Raw genomic sequence first — 18,170 nt, forward strand, 5'->3', positions numbered from 1 at the left:
TGCTTAGCGGATCACAAATGGCATCTCCACCTGGAGAGGCCGCCATGTCTTTTTCACGAGTGGGGAGAATCTTTGTTAGATGCGTTTGCCTCTGCAGAGAACGCACAATGTCAGCAATTTCGCATGTTGGATTTTTCAAGGCTCCTCTCGCTCGGAGACGCTTTTGGTCTTTAGTAGGGCTCTGGCCTCCTGTATGCCTTTCCGCCAATATGACTTGTGCCCAGAGTTCTCGAGGACCAGGAATGCCTGGTCTCAAGTCATTCTTGTGGCTCTGGATTTGGCATGGACATCCTTGTATCCAGAGCTGTTGAGTATGATCATTGGTCCTCTATCAGGTTGCCTCTTCAGTCGGATCTTCTGTCGCAGCAGCAGGGCAGGATCCTGCACCCAAACCTGAAAATGCTTTTCCTTTATGCATGGAGATTGATCAATGACAATTGACCGCTTCTGACCTTCTGCCCATAGTCTGCAATGTTATTCTGGCAGCCAGACGTCCCTCCTCCAAGACTGTATACGTCTGCCGTTGGAATAAGTTTGTGGCATGGTGTCCAGATGAGCATGTTGACCCTTCATCCGCACCCTTTCCTAGGTTCTCTTATTTATTCTTTCCTTGGCTCAGCAGTGCACTGCTCTGTGCATGGTAAAAGGTTACTGTTTCGCAATTTCTAAAGTTGCCAAATCAGCCATCCTGAACAGTTCAGCAAAAAAATGTCTTAATAGTGATAAATGCATAAATAAAGATGGATATGAATAACTCCTCACTGTACTCCTAAACTATTGACCCTATATAAGTTTCCAAAACTCCATTCTCTCCCATCATCCAGCTTCGCAATTGACCCCTTCACTTGTATTACCTTCTGCGATTGGAAAAACTTGCTCTTGCCTTTCCTCACAATACCAGTCTTCCTTAATATCACCCAAACTCCACTTTTCACATCCAAATTCTTGACGCCCTTCTGATTATCATAATTAGCCTTGTTATGACTCTGGGAAAAGGAAACCTTCAACCTCATTTAATCACGGTACACCCACACCTGATTTTCTTTCCCTTGTAACCACATGGGAGATTCCTTAGATGCAGGTTCCCTACTCTTCAAGGCTATGAATGGAGACATCCATCACAGAATGAGGCGTCACCCTATGGGCACACACCATTTTTGCACTTCATCCTTCCATGCCAACCCATTCGCTAAAGACAATTGGATGTTATCCATGATGATGCGATTTACTCTTTCCACAAATTAATTTGCCTGTGGTTGGAACAATGCCACCCTATCATGTCTGATACCCAACTTTGCAAGAACCTGTCATTTCCATAGAAACTAACTGAACCCCATTATCTGTGCCCAGTACCATAGGTGTCCCTTCTTCTAAGAACACCTCTCTCAAAAACGTCACATTACTAGTGGTAATCTGCTCCATGGATCTGCAGACCAACCACTTGCTGTGGTAATCCAGCAAAACAACCACAAAGTGATCACCTCTTCCAAGTTTTTCTATAGCCCCCAAAAAATCCACAGCCAGCTTTTGCCATGGCAGAGCTGGGAGTTCCATACATCCCAAAGTTGGTTTCCTAACCACTTTGACTTTATCACTATTGCTGCAGGCATAGCAATCTCGCACCACATCCTACACAGCTCCATCTATTCCAGCCACAGAAAAACTGCCTTAACCTCCTCAAATGCCCCTCATGCACAATCCTAATCATCCTTGCTCTCTACACACTGGACAGAATGATACGATCTCTCATCAATATCTTATCTCCCTGAATACTAAGCTCATCCTTCACCATAATATAAGGCTTTACACTTTCATTTAGTTGATAAAAATTCTGCTAATCACATACTGTAAGTTTCGTTAATTACTCCTACTCTTTGTCATTCTCTATAGCCTCTCTTCATTCATCCTGTCAACGTACAAATTCATCTTCAACACAAACCACTTGACCTTCCATTTCTTGCGTACAGGAAATATCCTCCACAGGCATTCTTGACAAACAATCAGCAATTACATTTGTTTTGCCTCGCACATATTCAACAACAAAATTGTAGTCCATCACAGACCACAACCATCTCGAAATACGAGGCGTCACATTTCCTTCTAAACCCAGCCTGTACTTGAAAATGTGTACAAGAGGCTTATGATCAGTTTTGAGTACAAACGGCAAACCCCACAAATAATACATGAAATTGTTCATTCACCAAAAACAAGCTAAGTCCTCTTTTTCAATGGCAGAATAAGATTGTTCTGCACTTTTTAATGGTCGGGACGCAAATCCATTAAGCCTTTACCCTTCTTCAACCCCTTGGGTCAAAACTACTCCCAAGACCAACATTACTAGCATCAGTTGTTACAATAGTTTTCCTGCTAGTGTCAAAGTGACCCAATGTCGGTGCATGAGCAAGAGATTGTTTTACCCTAGTAGACGCATCTTCTCATTCCAAAACCCATTCAAACACATTTCCTTTTTTTAGCAGTATCCTCATAGGTTCTACCACGTCTGCAAAATTTGACACAAATTTCGAACAATATCGGTCTTATTCCATTCGCAGATACTTCATGTCCCAAATAATTTTTATTTTTTATTTTTTTATTTCAACTCATTTTTATTGAGTTTCAAGAAATGAACAAATAACTAATAGAAATACAATACAATAATGAAAACACGAGCGAAAATGAGAAGTACTGACAAATAATAATACAAATCATGAGAAATACAGAATAAATAAATAGAAAACTACAAGTTACTCAAGTGCCTAGCCATGGTAGTAGCAGTGAACCCGCACTGACGTACAGGTGGGGAGACAAGCACAGTTTCCATATGTAGGAAAGTGGCTCTGTATGTACACACTGTACCTATTAGGGAACAGTATAGAGTCCACAGCCCCCAGAGGTTTGGCAGAGGCTAAAGTTATATATAACCTTACTCTCTAAAGTGGTAGCTTGGGCGAGCAGTAAGCCAGTATCCGAGGACAGTGTAAAGCATTTGTTGTAAACACTCAGTCAGCAAATGGTCTCACACACTCAATAACTGAACTCTAGGCCAATGGTTTGTATATAAAAATATATGCTTGTTTTATTTTAGAACCAACAATAGGTATCAAAATATACTTTCTCAGAATGAGATGCTTTAGTTAAATACTTTACAAGAGGCAATTGACTCGGGATGTAATAGTTAGTTTGTTGCAATAGGCTACACAATTTCAAACTCAATAATACATTGAGCGCAATGGAAATCTTACGTTATATGCAATTGATTACTTTCAGGATTACTTTTCTAACTCCAGGACTGGATCCTAGATTCAGTCCTAGGACAGTTCTTGGAAACAAGTGAGTAAATACGTTTTAGTTACTGTTGTGATTTTTAAGCAATATTTTGCTATTTTAAAAGTTGACACTTGGAAACGTTTTCTGATCAAGTTACCTATGTTCTCCTATGGGAGAAAATTCACCTAGCAGGTAAGTGTTGTTAGGGTTACTTTTTCTAGGTCCGTGTTGGATCCTGGATCCAGCACTAGTGTACCACTTGTAAGCAGTTGAGAAACTGTGTTTAAGTTACACAGGCAATTTTTAAGGAATATTTATAAGTTTGCAAAATCGACACTTAGAAGAAATTTCACAGAAAAACAGTAAATGGTTTCCTATGGAAGAAAATTCAAGTTACGGGTAAAGTATGTTCTCGTTACTTTTGTAATCCAGTGCTGGGCTCCTAGGCTCAGTACTGGGACATCTATCTAAAACAGGTTACTAGTTAAGTTTTCACAGTTGGTACAATTTTGAAAGAATATTTGTAGTTTGCAAAAAGCGACAGAAGAAATTTCACCGAAAAAGTAAATGGTTTCCTATGGAGGAAAATTGAGTTAGCGGTAAGTACGGTTGTACTTTTCAGGGTCAGTGCTGGGCACCAAGATCCAGCACTGGGATCTCTCCTAATAGCAGGCGAGTATTTCCGTTTTCGTTACTTGGTTGATTTTAGGTGAATATTTTAAAGTTTAGAAACTCCACACTTAGAAGAAATTTCAAGAGAAACCAGTCAATGTTATCCTATGGAAGAAAAGTGAGTTTTCAGCTTTTGGGTAAGTACTCGACTGGCAGAGTTAAGGTTCTGGGCATAGACTCGGGGGGGGGGGGGGGGCACTGCCAGGGCCACTCGGCGGCTGGGTGCAGGGTGCTTTTGAGCCTTCGGGCGCTCAATGGATTGCAATGGAAAAGCTCAAGGACGAACAAAGGCTGCAAGCTCGGCGACGAAGATTCTTCAGGTGTGACCACCACTTCGAGAGGTAAGTTGGGTAGTTGGAGGATAGGTAGGTACCCAGGAGTTGGGCACAGGGGGCCGCAGGGCGCCGGGTGCAGGGGTACCTTTTGGTGTCGGGAAATCTAACCCTCTGTTGATCAGGGTCATAGTCGCCGGGGGGGGATGTCCTCGGGGTCTTTGTCCACTCCAGCACAGGCCAGGCTTGACGGGTGCAGTGTGTGCAGGGTTCGCGGTTCCTGGCTGATGCCAGGAGTTAGTTACTTGCTTCGAGCAGAGCCACTGCTCATGGGAGTCCCAGATGCTCAGTCTCAAGGTAGCCAGGTCCTCCAGGGGTTCGTGAGGTTGCTAGCCACAGGAGGTGCTGGGATTTAGCAGGAGCTGGTTCGAGGGTCGACAGGCCGGTAGGGCTGGGGCCAAAGCAGTTGGTGTCTTCCTCTTCTTAGCAGCTGCACGGCAGGTCTTCTTTCTTCTTGATCTTCTTTGCTGTTTCGCAATCTGGATTCTGAGGAAGGAAGGTTCAGGGGGCCCCTAAATACTAAATTTGGTTCAGGGGGCCCCTAAATACTAAATTTAGGGGCGTTACAGGTAGGTAAAGGGCAGGGACCACTGGGTCCCTGTCCTGGGGTGGGTACACCCCCTATCCTGCCACTCTCCTGTGGGAGGGGGGGCAGTGGCCTAGTCCTGATTGGGCAGGGCTCCCCATATTCAAGATGGCGAGAGCCCGGGGATGTGTTTCACCTCGCCTCCCCCACCTGAGGAGTGGGGTTGGCAGAGGCTGGCACACCCCCTGTCCTTCCATGGGGTTTCCTGCCAGTCTTCCCGCCAGAGTGGGGGTTTAGAACCGGTAGGGGCCTGTTGCTGAGTACAGCAAGTGGCCTGGAGAAGCTCACAAAGGCGGCATGCCTTTTGAAGCTTCCCCTGCCCATCCTGGGGGAGGAGACCTAGCACCTCGCCCAGGATGTGCATTGTTGCAGGCCCAGGAGAGCAGATGGCTCTCTACCCAGGGATCCAGCAACATGTCTGCTGTGTGGCAGCCTAGGCAGCCCCTCAGACCAGACGTGGATTGTAGGTTAGGTTCAGGGGGCATCTCTAAGATGCCCTCTGTTGTGCATTGTACATTAAATCCTTCACTGGCATCAGTGCAGGTTTAATGTGCTGAGAAGTTTGATACCAAATTTCTCAGTCTTCAGTGGAGCCATCATGTGGTGCTGTGGAGTTCGTGTTTGACGAGCTCCCAGCACCATATACTCTTAAATGGCAGCACTGCACTTACAGTGCCCAGGAATGGACCTGGGTACTGTAGGGCCACAGGGCTCATGCTCCTGTGCCCACACCACTGGCATAGGGTACCCAGCTAGAGGGGTGGCTGATGTATGCCAGGGCAGTGTATGTTGTGGGCATGGCACACAGGGATGTGTGCCAGGTCGACTCTGTTTTGTCCTGTACCCATACACTCAGCCTGCAAGGGCAGTGTGTTTGTGTTAGGGTACAGGGCCTCTAAGGGTGGCACAATAAGTGCTGCAGCCCTTAGACGCATTCCCTAGTCACAAGGCCCTGGGTACCTAGGGTGCCATTTACATGGGGGGGACATGTGGTCAGGGTTTGCCAATTTGGGTTTTAGGGAAGGAACATAGGCCCTGGGCACCTGATTGACTGAGTGTGCCCTGGACGCCTGCCAAAGTACATTCAGCAATTCAGCAAAAAGTGGGGGCATACCATGCAAGAAAGATGGCACTTTCTCACACCCTACGAAAGTTAAAAAAAGATACAATACAATATATAGTACAGGTGTGTCAAGCAGGTACATTTTTAATAGTTGTGGAGGCAGGAAATGCAATGAAGTACAGGGGTATCCCCGTAAATGTAGCATACAATACGCATTACAGTCTGGGGACTTAAGTCGATTTTCACGGGGGATCATATGAGAAGAATGAGGCCTCCAGAGACTTCCACAGTTTCCTGTGTGATTTACGCCATGGAGATGTATGAAGTGCGACATTATCTGCTCCTCTAAGGAAAGATAGCCATTCTTGCCACATTCTAAAAGAAACTTCTTTAGAGTTTTTCCACTTACACAGTACAATTTTACAGGCTGAAGTGAGCATGAGATCTAACAAGTATCGTTCTTTCACATCTTCGATCTTAGAGTCCAAAGCACCTAGTATAATATAGGAAAATTCCTTTGGAGGCGCTATGTTGAAAGTATTGCTTATACACTCGTAAACCTTCTCCCAGTATGCTTGTATGGTAGGGCAATAGAAGAGCATGTGGGCGAGGTTGCCGATGTGTAATTTACAGTTCCAGCATGTCGGGCTCTCACTGAGATTAAGTTTTAAAATGTTCTCGGGTGTCCAGTATGTCCTATTTATTAGCATAAGTTTGGTTTGCGACAATATTGGAGATATCTCGAATAGTTTACTTGTTCTAATCTTAATTGGCACTTCTCCATTTTTATGGTCATTCCATAACCTGCTATCCTTTCCAAAACCTCTTCCAACACCACCTTATGATCCTCAAAAGATTTTCCCTCCCCCATGATGTCTTCCTGGAAACAGCACCCTTTGCATACCCTCTTAAATGTTTTGCATAATCCTCTGAAAACAGCAGAAGCAGAAACCAATCCAAATAGCATTCTGCAGTATCGGTACGCTCCCAGTCGTGTAACAAAAGAAGTCAACGGGCGAGGAGACTCTGGATGTAAGTTCACCTGATGTTACACCGCTGACATGTCCAGAACACTAAACACACTACCACCACTCATCAGCATCTCACCAATGTTAGGTAACAGCTGCCTGTCTACCCATATATTTTTATTGAGATTCTCAAGTCAATGCACAGGCAGATCGTATTTCCTTCTTTCGGAGCAACTACAGTGGGAGATAACCATTTGGACGATTCAATTGGCTCAATGATCTGTTCTTCCAGTAGTTTTTAAAATTCTTGTTGAAGCGGTTCTCATCAACTATGGTATGGTTCTCACTTTGTGCTCAACAGGTTTATCATGCTTCTTAATAATTTGGTGCATACATTTTTTTACTAACACCCAACTTCTCAGAAAAGACTTGAGGGAACCCTCCCAAAAGTTCCTTCCCCCACTCACTACCCACGTCGTGTTTCACCATTTCACTTTCATTCACCGGTTCTACCACCATGACCGGTGTTTTGGCATTAGGATCAAGCACCATGTTCAAGTCCCTCTGGTGGCGCCAACCCAAAGGATTAGAACTCTCACTGGCTATATAAACTCTCCCTTGCACGCCTTTCCGCCTGAAAAATATATCCATCCATTGCGTTCCCAATATATTGATCCTCTTGCCGCCATATCCAACAGCTTTCACATCCGATTGTTGCAGATCTTTAATTTCAGCACCCAATTCCTTTTGATAGGTCTCTTTAGAGATCGGAGTAAACAAACTTCCAGAATCAGCCAATACTTTAACTCCCACAGTTCCTAATATGATTTCACAGTGTGGCTTTTCCAATTTACCTGTACTTATTTTCCTTATGTTTCCATCACTCGTACAGTTGTTCTTTTGAAGAGCAGAATTTTCTATTTCATTTATGGTCAATACTATTTCCTCCTGATTTGCACTCTGATCTTCAACCATTTTGACACTAGCATTTTGGGCCTTACCCTTTGATCTACAAACTTTTGCCAAATGCCTTCTCTTTCCATAGGATCTACATTTCATATTTCTTGACCCACAAGCCAAACTTGAACTAATGTGTTCTGGACACCCACACCTATAGCAAGTTACAGTCCTACGTTCTTCAAATTTTGGAACAGTAGAATCTCCATTCTTAATAGGATTTTTTCAAACCCTCTTTTCTGACTTCTTTTACTTCTATTTCAAGATCTTGTTCTGTAATTTTTGTACTGCTTTTCCCCAGATCAATCTTACTCATCCACACAGCAGTGTGCTCCATGCTTCTTGCAATCTCTATGGATTCTTCCAAAGTGGGATCTTTTGATAAGTTTCTCTTTTACTTTCTTGTTTGTGCACCGAACAATTCGGTCTCTAATTAACGAGTCAATTAAGTGTTGGAAATCACAAGTGTTCGAGGCATATGAGCTGCAGATTACACACTTTTGCATAGATCGCCATCTGGTGTTGGGCCCGGATGTTTGCAGTTTGTTTTTCCTTTTGGAAAGTCTTTGGAAGTCACGAGGTCGGTGACTCCTCCTCTGTATCGTATTGCGCATGGGCTTCGGCTCCATCCTCAGATTGTTTTTTTCCGCCATCGGGCTCGGCTGTAATACTTCGCGCTCCGGTTCTGAACATTTCCAGTTCGACGATCGAAGCGGAATCCTCGCTCATCGCGGTATTGTTTAGATCCAAATCTCCCCAATCATCGACACATCTTTGATTCCAGTCGACGGCGGCCTTCGGGCCTACCCAAGCTCCGGTCCCGGCTGATGGAAAGAACTCCTTTCAAGAAGTGCCCTCGATGTGGGTCCAAATTCCCCCACACCGATCTTCATGAGGTGTACAACCTCTGCCTCTCCCCTGAACACGAGGCTCGAGACTGTCCGGCCTGCAAGTATTTCAGATCGAAAAAGACTATTCGAGATCGAAGGGCCAGACGAAACATGGCGCACTCCTCGACCTCCGTTCCAGTCGACATCTTCGGGGACGACGTCTAAGATCCGGGACAGCAGCACACCGAAGAGGACCTCGTCGGTGCTTCCGAAGCCGACAACTCAGATGTGGAGGACATCACCCCGGCGCAGAGGGTCGTGAGTACTATACCCCCTCCCGCACCCGAGCCGACACCCAAAAGGGCTTCGGTCACTCCTTCACCTCCGGGCCTAGGCAAGACCAAAGACACTGCTTCAAACACCCCACCTTCGGGCCCGGTGAAGAAGCCACGTAAGCCTTCCGGCGGCTCGGGCTCGAGCCAGCCCTCTAGCGGTGCCGAAAAACACACATCGGCACCGAAGAAGAGATCAGCCTCTACCTCGACACCGAGCTCCGCACCAAAGTCCTCTGTGTCGAAACCCAGCCTTTCGGTACCGACCAAACCCCATAAGGCCCTCGGCACCGACACTTCTATGCCGAAGCCCACCTCGGCGCCGACCAAGAAATCGGAGGTTCCCAAGCCCAGTTCTAAGCACGGCACGGACAAGCCTAAAAAGTAATCGGCCCCGAATCCTTCGGTGCCGACGGAACAAACATTGTCACAGGAACTCTTTACACCGGATCCCTTGCAAAAGACTCTTACCAAGGATCCAAAAACTGGACATTTGGCGCACTCTTCTAAAAAGAGACATTTGGACAAACCGGCTCCGCCTCCACCTCCAAAGAGGAAGGACTCTGCTACCTCCCCTTTCAGAATGCCTTCCCCACCTCCTCCACCCTCTCCACCTCCTCCGCCTTCTCCACCCCCACCTCATCGCTCCCCGTCTCCAGACCATGATGATCAGGGGGACCCATATTACGATCCAGGGGATGTGCCCCAAGACCCCACCCCTACAGGATCCCCAGACCCATGGGACAACTACAATAATCCAGACTTTCCAGACGTCCCACAAGATGACCTTTACCCTTCCAGGCCATCTCCACCGGAAGACTCATTAGGTTTCCACCACCTACTTCAGAGGGCGGCACATTATCACGGGGTAGAGCTACACACTGACCCAGTAGAGGAGGATTTCCTCCTCGACACCTTTGATACTGCACATAGGTCTACCTCCATACTACCTATGCTCAAGGGGGTGATAAAACATGCGCCAGAGGTTTTTAAGGACCCAATCAGGGCTAGGGTCATTAACCCACGCATAGAGAGAAAGTACAAAGCTGCCCCCACAGATCCTGCCTATATCAAAGGGCCAGCGCCACTGGATTCCCTAGTGGTTTCCACTGCACGGAAGAGGTCAAACTCCCAGGCGTCAGGCGAAGCACCACCGCCTGACAAAGAGTCAAAGCTACTGGACGCGTCAGGAAAGCGCACTGCGTCACAGGCAGCCAATATATGGCGTATCGCCAACACTCAAGCGCTATTGGCCAGATACGATAGAGCGCATTATGATGAATTAGAAACCATAATGCACCACCTCCCAGAAAAATACAAAAATAGGGCCACTGAATTAATTCAAGAGGGTAAGACTATAACTAACACCTCCATACGCTGTGCCTTAGACGCAGCAGACACAGCGTCCAGGGCCATTAACACTAGCGTCCTCCTCCGTCGCCATGCTTGGCTGAGAGTATCTGGCTTCAAACCTGAGGTACAGGCCTCCATTCTAAATCATCCCTTTGACCAAGAACACCTATTCGGCTCAAAGGTGGATGAGGCCCTCGAGAAAATGAAGGACACGGATACGGCGAAATCTATGGGAGCCCTACAGTCGCACCCTCCTAGGTGCTCCTTTGGCCGCTCTTCCTTTCGGGGTACGGCTAGAGGCTACTCCTCAGATAGCACGTCCACTTCCTACAAATCCCCTGCTCAGTCCACCTTCACAAGGGGTTATCAAAGAGGCGGCTATAGGGGCAATAACAATAAAGGCAGAGGCAAAACAAATACCGCCCGCTCTGCCACACCGCCTAACCAAGTACCCCCCCCCGCTCCCTCCAGACCATCCAACTCCGGTCGGGGGCAGGCTACAAAATTTCCTTCAGGTCTGGGAGACCATCACCTCAAATGGGTGACCCAAATTATTCGCTCAGGGTACTGCCTAGAATTGACATCTACCCCCCAAACATTCCACCCAGGCACCGCCCAATGTCACAAGAACATTCCACATTATTAAAACGGGAGGTAATCTCCCTCCTACAAAAACAGGCAATAGAACAAGTTCCAGCCAATCAGCAAAATTTAGGGGTCTACTCCCTATATTTTCTAATACCAAAAAGAGACTAGACTCTACGACCTATTCTAGATCTCCGGCCTCTAAACACATACATACATTCGGACCATTTTCACATGGTAACACTTCAGCAGGTACTTCCGCTCCTCTCCCAGAACGACTTTCTCACCACACTGAACTTGAAAGACGCATACTTTCACATTCCGCACACCATGCTCACAGAAAGTACCTCAGATTTGTAGTGGACGGGCAACACTACCAGTTCAAGGTGCTCCCATTCGGGGTCACAACAGCACCAAGGGTATTCACCAAGTGCCTAGCGGTAGTGGTGGCACACCTCAGAAGACAGCACATTCACGTCTTCCCATATTTAGACGACTGGCTGATAAAAGCCACGTCCTACAACCAATGTGTACACCACACCGCCACTACAATCCAACTACTTCACCAGCTAGGCTTCACGGTGAACCACCAAAAGTCCCAGCTAACACCATCCCACATAAAGCAATACCTCGGGCCACCATAGACACCTCAAAAGCCATAGCCTGCCCCAATCCTGCCAGGATTGCAAGCATTCAGGCTTTACGTCAAAGATTCATGCCTCAACACTCTCTTCCAGCAAGAGTGTTTATGCAACTGATGGGGATGATGGCCTCTTGCATTTTCATAGTCCCTCACGCAAGACTCCAGATGCGTCCACTCCAAGAGTGCTTAGCGCGCCAATGAAACCAGGCCCAGGGGCAACTGACAGATCTGGTGTTGGTGGACGGTCGCACCCATCGCTCTCTGCAGTGGTGGAACACCACAAATCTTTCCAGAGGTAGACCGTTCCTGGACCCGGTTCCACAAATCATACTAACAGACGCATCGCTCTCCGGCTGGGGAGCTCATCTATTACACCTCACAGTGCAGGGCACATGGACGCCGCAACAAAAGTTACTCCATATCAACCATCTGGAGTTACTGGCAATCTTTCTAGCCCTAAAATCCTTTCAAACACAGATTTTAGGCAAAGCAGTCCTAATTCGCACAACATTACAGCCATGTACTACATTCAAAAACAAGGCGGCACACACTCTCCACAGCTCTCTCAACTAGCACAGAGCATATGGAGCTGGGCAATTCCACACAAAATCTTTCTCCTAGCCCAACATGTCCCAGGAGTCCAAAACACCATGGCAGATCTGCTCAGCAGACAGACGCAGCAGATCCACGAGTGGGAACTTCACCCACAAGTTCTTCACCCGTTCTTTCAGATGTGGGGGCATCCACAGATAGACCTCTTCGCCAGCCACGAAAACAAAAAATGCCCAAGCTTCGCCGCCAGATACCCACACCCATGGTCCAAAGGCAATGCAATATGGATGAACTGGTCAGGCAAATTTGCGTATGCCTTTCCACCTCTCCCACTAATTCCATTAGTGGTGCGAAAGCTACAACAGCATTCCCTCACGCTAATCCTAGTAGCTCCAACATGCTGCTGGAACTCTCGGTAGTACCACACTTAAAGCTACACCTCTCACCATGCCTCCTAACCCAGAACCATGGAGAGATCAGGCACCTGGACCCAGCTCAGCTCAACCTGAGATCCTTCCCCCTGACTGTATGAACGTCATCAGAGAAGCTAGACGCCCTACCACTAGAGCCTGCTACACTGCCAAGTGGAAAAGATTTGTTGTTTATTACCATAACAACACAATCAATCCTCTAGACGCATCTATACAGCACATCATATGCTACTTGCGCCATATACAAAGGTGTAACCTAGCCTATACATCCATTCGGCTACACCTCGCAGCAATTGCCGCATACCTACAGAACAGACAACAGCACCTGTCACTTTTCAGAGTGCCTGCCATTAAAGCCTTCATGGAAGGCCTCAAACGAATAATTCCCCCCCAGAGTACCACCCTCACCTGTGTGGAGCTTAAATATAGTTCTCACAAGGCAAATGGGACCGCCCTTCGAACCTTTGCATAAATGCAAACTGCAATTTCTCACATGGAAAACAGCTTTTCTTGTAGCCATCACTTCCCTTAGAAGGGTCAGTGAGATACAAGCACTTACTATACAAGAACCGTTTCTCCAAATGCACCAGAACAAGGTTGTTCTCCGTACCAACCCAAAATTCCTACCCAAAGTCATTTCCCCCTTCCATCTAAACCAATCGGTAGAATTACCGTTTTTTTCTCACAACCTCAAACTGTTGCAGAAAGGGCTCTGCACACATTAGATGTTAAGCGGGCATTATTTTACTATATCCAGAGAACACAACCTTTCAGAAAGACCAAACAACTATTTGTCTCTTCCCCTCCACCACACAAAGGCAACTCCATCTCAAAATCAGGGATAGCTAGGTGGATTGTAAAATGCATACAGATTTGCTATCGCAAAGCAAAACGAACGCTATCTGTTCCCCCTAAAGCCTACTCTACACGAAAGATAGGGGCTTCTATGGCGTTTCTAGGGAACATCCCATTAGATGATATCTGCAAAGCAGCTACATGGTCAACACAGCACACTTTCACTAAACATTACTGTGTACATGTGCAAACCAAGCAACAAGCTAGTGTGGGCCAGGCTGTACTAAAAACACTATTTCAAACCACTGCAACAGATACTGGTGGTCGCCGCTAAGGTTGGGAACTGCTATATAATCTATGCAGAAGTGTGTAATCTGCAGCTCATATGCCTCGAACGGCATATGCTACTTACCAGTATGCATCTGTTCTTGGCATGTAGAGCTGCAGATCTACACACGCCCACCCGCCTCCCCGGCTACCTGTATCTGTTCCAGTCTATCTTATTTAGATACAACACACATGGGTTTCTTCACTGTTATTACTACGCTCCATCTTTCCCTGCTGGCGTAAAACAATCTGAGGATGGAGCCGAAGCCCATGCGCAATACGATACAGAGGAGGAGTCACCGACCTCGTGACTTCCAAAGACTTTCCAAAAGGAAAAACAAACTGCAAACATCCGGGCCCAACACCAGATGGCGATCTATGCAAAAGTGTGTAGATCTGCAGCTCTACATGCCAAGAACAGATGCATACTGTTAAGTAGCATATTCCTACTGCTAGACCACGGAAAGAGGCAACATAGGTCATGATGTCTTCATCTTGTCCTTGTACCCTACGAAAGAACCTATGCCTCTCGAACTGCTTTCACTTTGTGTGAAGTGTTTCTCCAGCATTTGCAATGACATATCTCACAAATTCATTGGCTGGCCATTTCCCATGCCTAAAGAAATTTCAGGTTGGTCATCATAAATTCTTCTACCTTCAAAGCCTAAGAGGTGCAAGAAACCACGATGGACTCCAGCTCTGAAGGTCTTGGGATCCTTGTTGGCACCGTTGGCCCACTTAAACTTGGATTTGGAGCGACGGGTGCAGTGGTGGCTTCAGGTGTCGGGCTTTAGTGGTACCAGAGGCCTCATAAGAGACCCTTCTTTTGGAGTTTCTGCAAGATGCAGGAAACGGGTCCGCTATCCCACGGGAGGTCTTAGTTCTTTATCGAAGACAGGCAGTCCTCCCAGCTTTCCTACAGGGCTTGTTTAAAAAAGAAAAAAAAAAAGAGTAAAGCAGTAGAAGTAATGAGGAGTTTGAAAAAAAGCACTAAAATTGGAGGGTGTGTCTAAAAGGGAAAAGAGAATTATACTTTCTAGTCTTATGGTACTCTCTCCCATGGGAGCCTCGTAGCTGATTTCCGGTAGTTCTCTTATCAGTGTTATCAATATCAGCACTAAATAGAGTGAACCACTATCGTTGGAGTTTTTAGGGTCGGCCATCCTAATGTCAAAACTGGCCCACCAACTCCTCCTGTTTATCGAAGTAGTCACGGGGAAGGCACAGAAATCATCTAAGGAAATGGCCACGATGTCCAAGACCGTGTTAGACACTGTCCTTAGAGCCGTGGTTCCCAAACTGTGCGCCGCAGCTCCCCGGTGCGCCGTTAATAGCAGCCAGGGGCGCCGTGCACGTCTTTGGAATGTGCAAATCATGTGAGAAATTTAAAAATGATGCGCCTTTTGACGCCCTACCTGTCAGCTGGCGTCAGGAATCGTGATATGGCCCAGTGTTCTATTATTATCAGTCTCATGCATAGCTCTCACCTTTTTGTCTGTTTCTGCTAAGCTCGCAATGAATCGAAGATTAAACCAGCAGCCTTGGCTTCGTCATCAGCCTTCCAGCAAATGAGCCTTATTTAAATACACCCAGCTGCAGCGCAACATACTGGGGAGTTACAAGCGCCACCTGTAAAATCCGGAGTCATGTTTTGGCCCAAGAGTTAACGGCCGCCTTCTGCACGTACGTGTTCACACAGCCTCTGCATACACAGGATGACTGTTAGGCGTTATTGCTGCCTGTGTTTTGACGCTCCTCTGGGGACCCTCTTCACAAGTTACTTGATTGAATAACTGCAAAGACAAACTCATTTTTAAAGAGGCAATCATATTTACTGCTTTTCAAGGGAGATAAATTAAAAATGAAAATGTGACGGGGTAAATAGGTTAACTGCAAAAATATCCAAAATGTTGAGCATATAATAAGACGCTTATATTTCTCTACATTTGTTAAGATGTACTTGTTATTGGGGAAAAAAGGCAGCGCAGAGTTTTGTCTGGTTCACCTAGTAAAAGTAAACATAACAAGACCAGTCTTACCAGGTCCTGGTCTGTTAAATTCCGCTTAAAGCTGAGCTCAAAGGTGACATATGCCTATTTTGTTTGAATGTTTAACATACTAGTGATATATAAAACGAGAAGGGCAAGGATGCTGATTTGGTATTTCTGCTCGCAAATAAAATTATTATTGTTGTGTAAATAATTATGTTCAGAAATACTGTTATTTTGACATTGACCTTGAAAAATGGGGATTCACTTCAGGAATTGCTATTATCGTGGTGCACACATTTGTGTGGCAATTCTCCATTTCCATCCGATTTCTCACCCAGAGATTTCACCATTTTTAGCGCGTAAAAATGCTGGGGGATGGGTTAACACAAACAGGAGATTATTCTGTGTAAATTGTAATCCCCATTCAGCTGGTAACTTGTGATGGGTGAATCCTGAATACCACAGCAGTGAAAAACAGGAGCGTCTTTTACCCCTCCATGCACTGACATGAATACAGGCACAGCAGCCCCAGCTCTGTAGCACTCAGAGCCCTCACCCACCCAGAACCTCTCTGGCGTTGCAGCCCTTCATTCCCTCACCTGCCCAGGTTCTGTCTGGGCCTCTGGTGCTGCAGCCCTCCTAGCCCTCGACCCGGGGCGGCACTGGTCTTGACTGACACTATGGCACCCATAGCTCTCACCCCAGCCGTCATCTCTCTACCACTGGAGCAACCTAACCAGACCTAAAACCGGACCCTCAACATCTCTAGTGCTGCAGCACTCTTGATAAACACCCATGATAAACACCCACCCAGGCTGGCATCTCTCCCACTGCTACATCCTCACCTGAACTCTCAAACCGGGCCAGCACTTCTCTAGCGCTGCAGTCCCCTGAAAATCATCTTGTGCGGCACCTCCCTGGCACTGAAGCACCCTGAACTTTCACCCAAGCCAGCACCTCCCTATATCACTTTAGCAACCCTAATCATCACCTTATCCGGGTCCTCTTTAGCACTGCAGAACCCCAAACCCTCACCCAGGTCAGCACTTCTCAGGCACTGCAGCACCCAAAACCCTCACCTAAGCCTGCACTGCTCTACACAGCCTCAGCACTCTGAGGTTCCACCTAATCCAGCACAGCAGAATCTCTTCTCTAGTATTGCAGCAGCCATGGCCAGCATCAAGGGTGGCACTTAACTGGCTTGGCAGTATCCTGAGTTCTCGATCTATCACCCCTCTAGTGCCCCAGCAGCTGTGGCTACTGCTGCCCTTCAAGCAGAAAACTGGAAGTACTCCCAAGGTCAAGCATGCATCCCCCCCCCCCCCCCCCCCCCCCCCACTGGTAAAGAAAAAGTGTCATGATGGGGAGCCACGGCCAACTGGGAATTTTGTCAGGGGAGCCACAGGTCAAAAAAGTTTGAGAACCACTGCCATAGATTATTGACAGCTCTTCGAACCTACATTTCCTCCACAACGATGCCAAAGGGGATGATGGACGGAGTGCTTGAGCAAATCAAACACCCCCCCCGTCAACTGATCTGGGTTTAATCCATCACCATTCTTTAGCTCACTCCACCACCCCAGTTCAGGCATGGCCATATGCAAATCAGTCTGACCCTGTGCCTCATGAGAACAGTCCAGCCCGAACTGCCAAGCCATGTTTTCCCTGAACCGGAAACAACCATCCTGGGACCGGTTTTGGGTTCATAACCCTCATCAGCCAGGCTAGCTTGAATCCAGTGGCAAAGTGAGCAAGGGACCCACGTCTGGGCATACCCTGCCAACTTAGGGCGAACAAAGCGATACCAAAGGCGATGATGGACGAAGCGCTTGAGCAAATCAAACACTCCCCTCCAGTCAACTAATCTGGGTTTAATCCATCATCATTCTTTAGCTCACTCCACCACCCCAGTTCAGACATGGCCATATGCAAATCAGTCTGATGCTGTGCCTCATGGGAACAGTCCAGCCCGAACTGCCTGACATTGTATGACATTGTTCTGCATTCTGTCCATCAATAGTTCTTTTTGCATACATCTCCTCCACAGTAGAAAACTCTAAAATTCCTCTGAGATAATTTCCCTCCAATCAGAAGTTACAGCCTTTAACTCCTGTCTCACGGTGACTGAAAATAGAATGGCAAGCTTTGAACAGACTTAAGCTGCTTGTACGGATTTGGACGACTGGCCAACTGGCACATTCAGGCAAAGATCACACAATTTGAAGACCAAAATAAGCAGGACATCCTTTGCATTTCTGGGATTTCTAAGACGGTAGCAGAAGACATCATTATGGCGTTCACCCCAGAACATACCAAGATAGAGTTCTCCCCGTCTTTGAAACTTCAACTGGCTCATTGGATCAAGACTCTAACAGTTAAGAAGTCCCACTATGGGTTATTGTCTGCTTTCTTCACAATCAGAAAATCTGTGATGTAATTAATAAGTGTTGGAGGGAGGACCACCAGGGAGTCGGGGGGACTACTCC

General features: G+C 46.8%; 1 protein-coding gene across 2 annotated transcripts in view; it reads left to right on the forward strand.

Moving 5' to 3' along the window:
• Positions 1–18,170, forward strand: part of NECAP1 (NECAP endocytosis associated 1) — a 199,751-nt gene that overhangs the window by 127,724 nt on the left and 53,857 nt on the right. The gene's annotated exons all lie outside the window — the stretch shown is intronic.

The sequence above is a fragment of the Triturus cristatus genome, chromosome 7, assembly GCF_964204655.1.
Source record: "Triturus cristatus chromosome 7, aTriCri1.1, whole genome shotgun sequence".
Taxonomy (NCBI): Eukaryota; Metazoa; Chordata; class Amphibia; order Caudata; family Salamandridae; genus Triturus; species Triturus cristatus.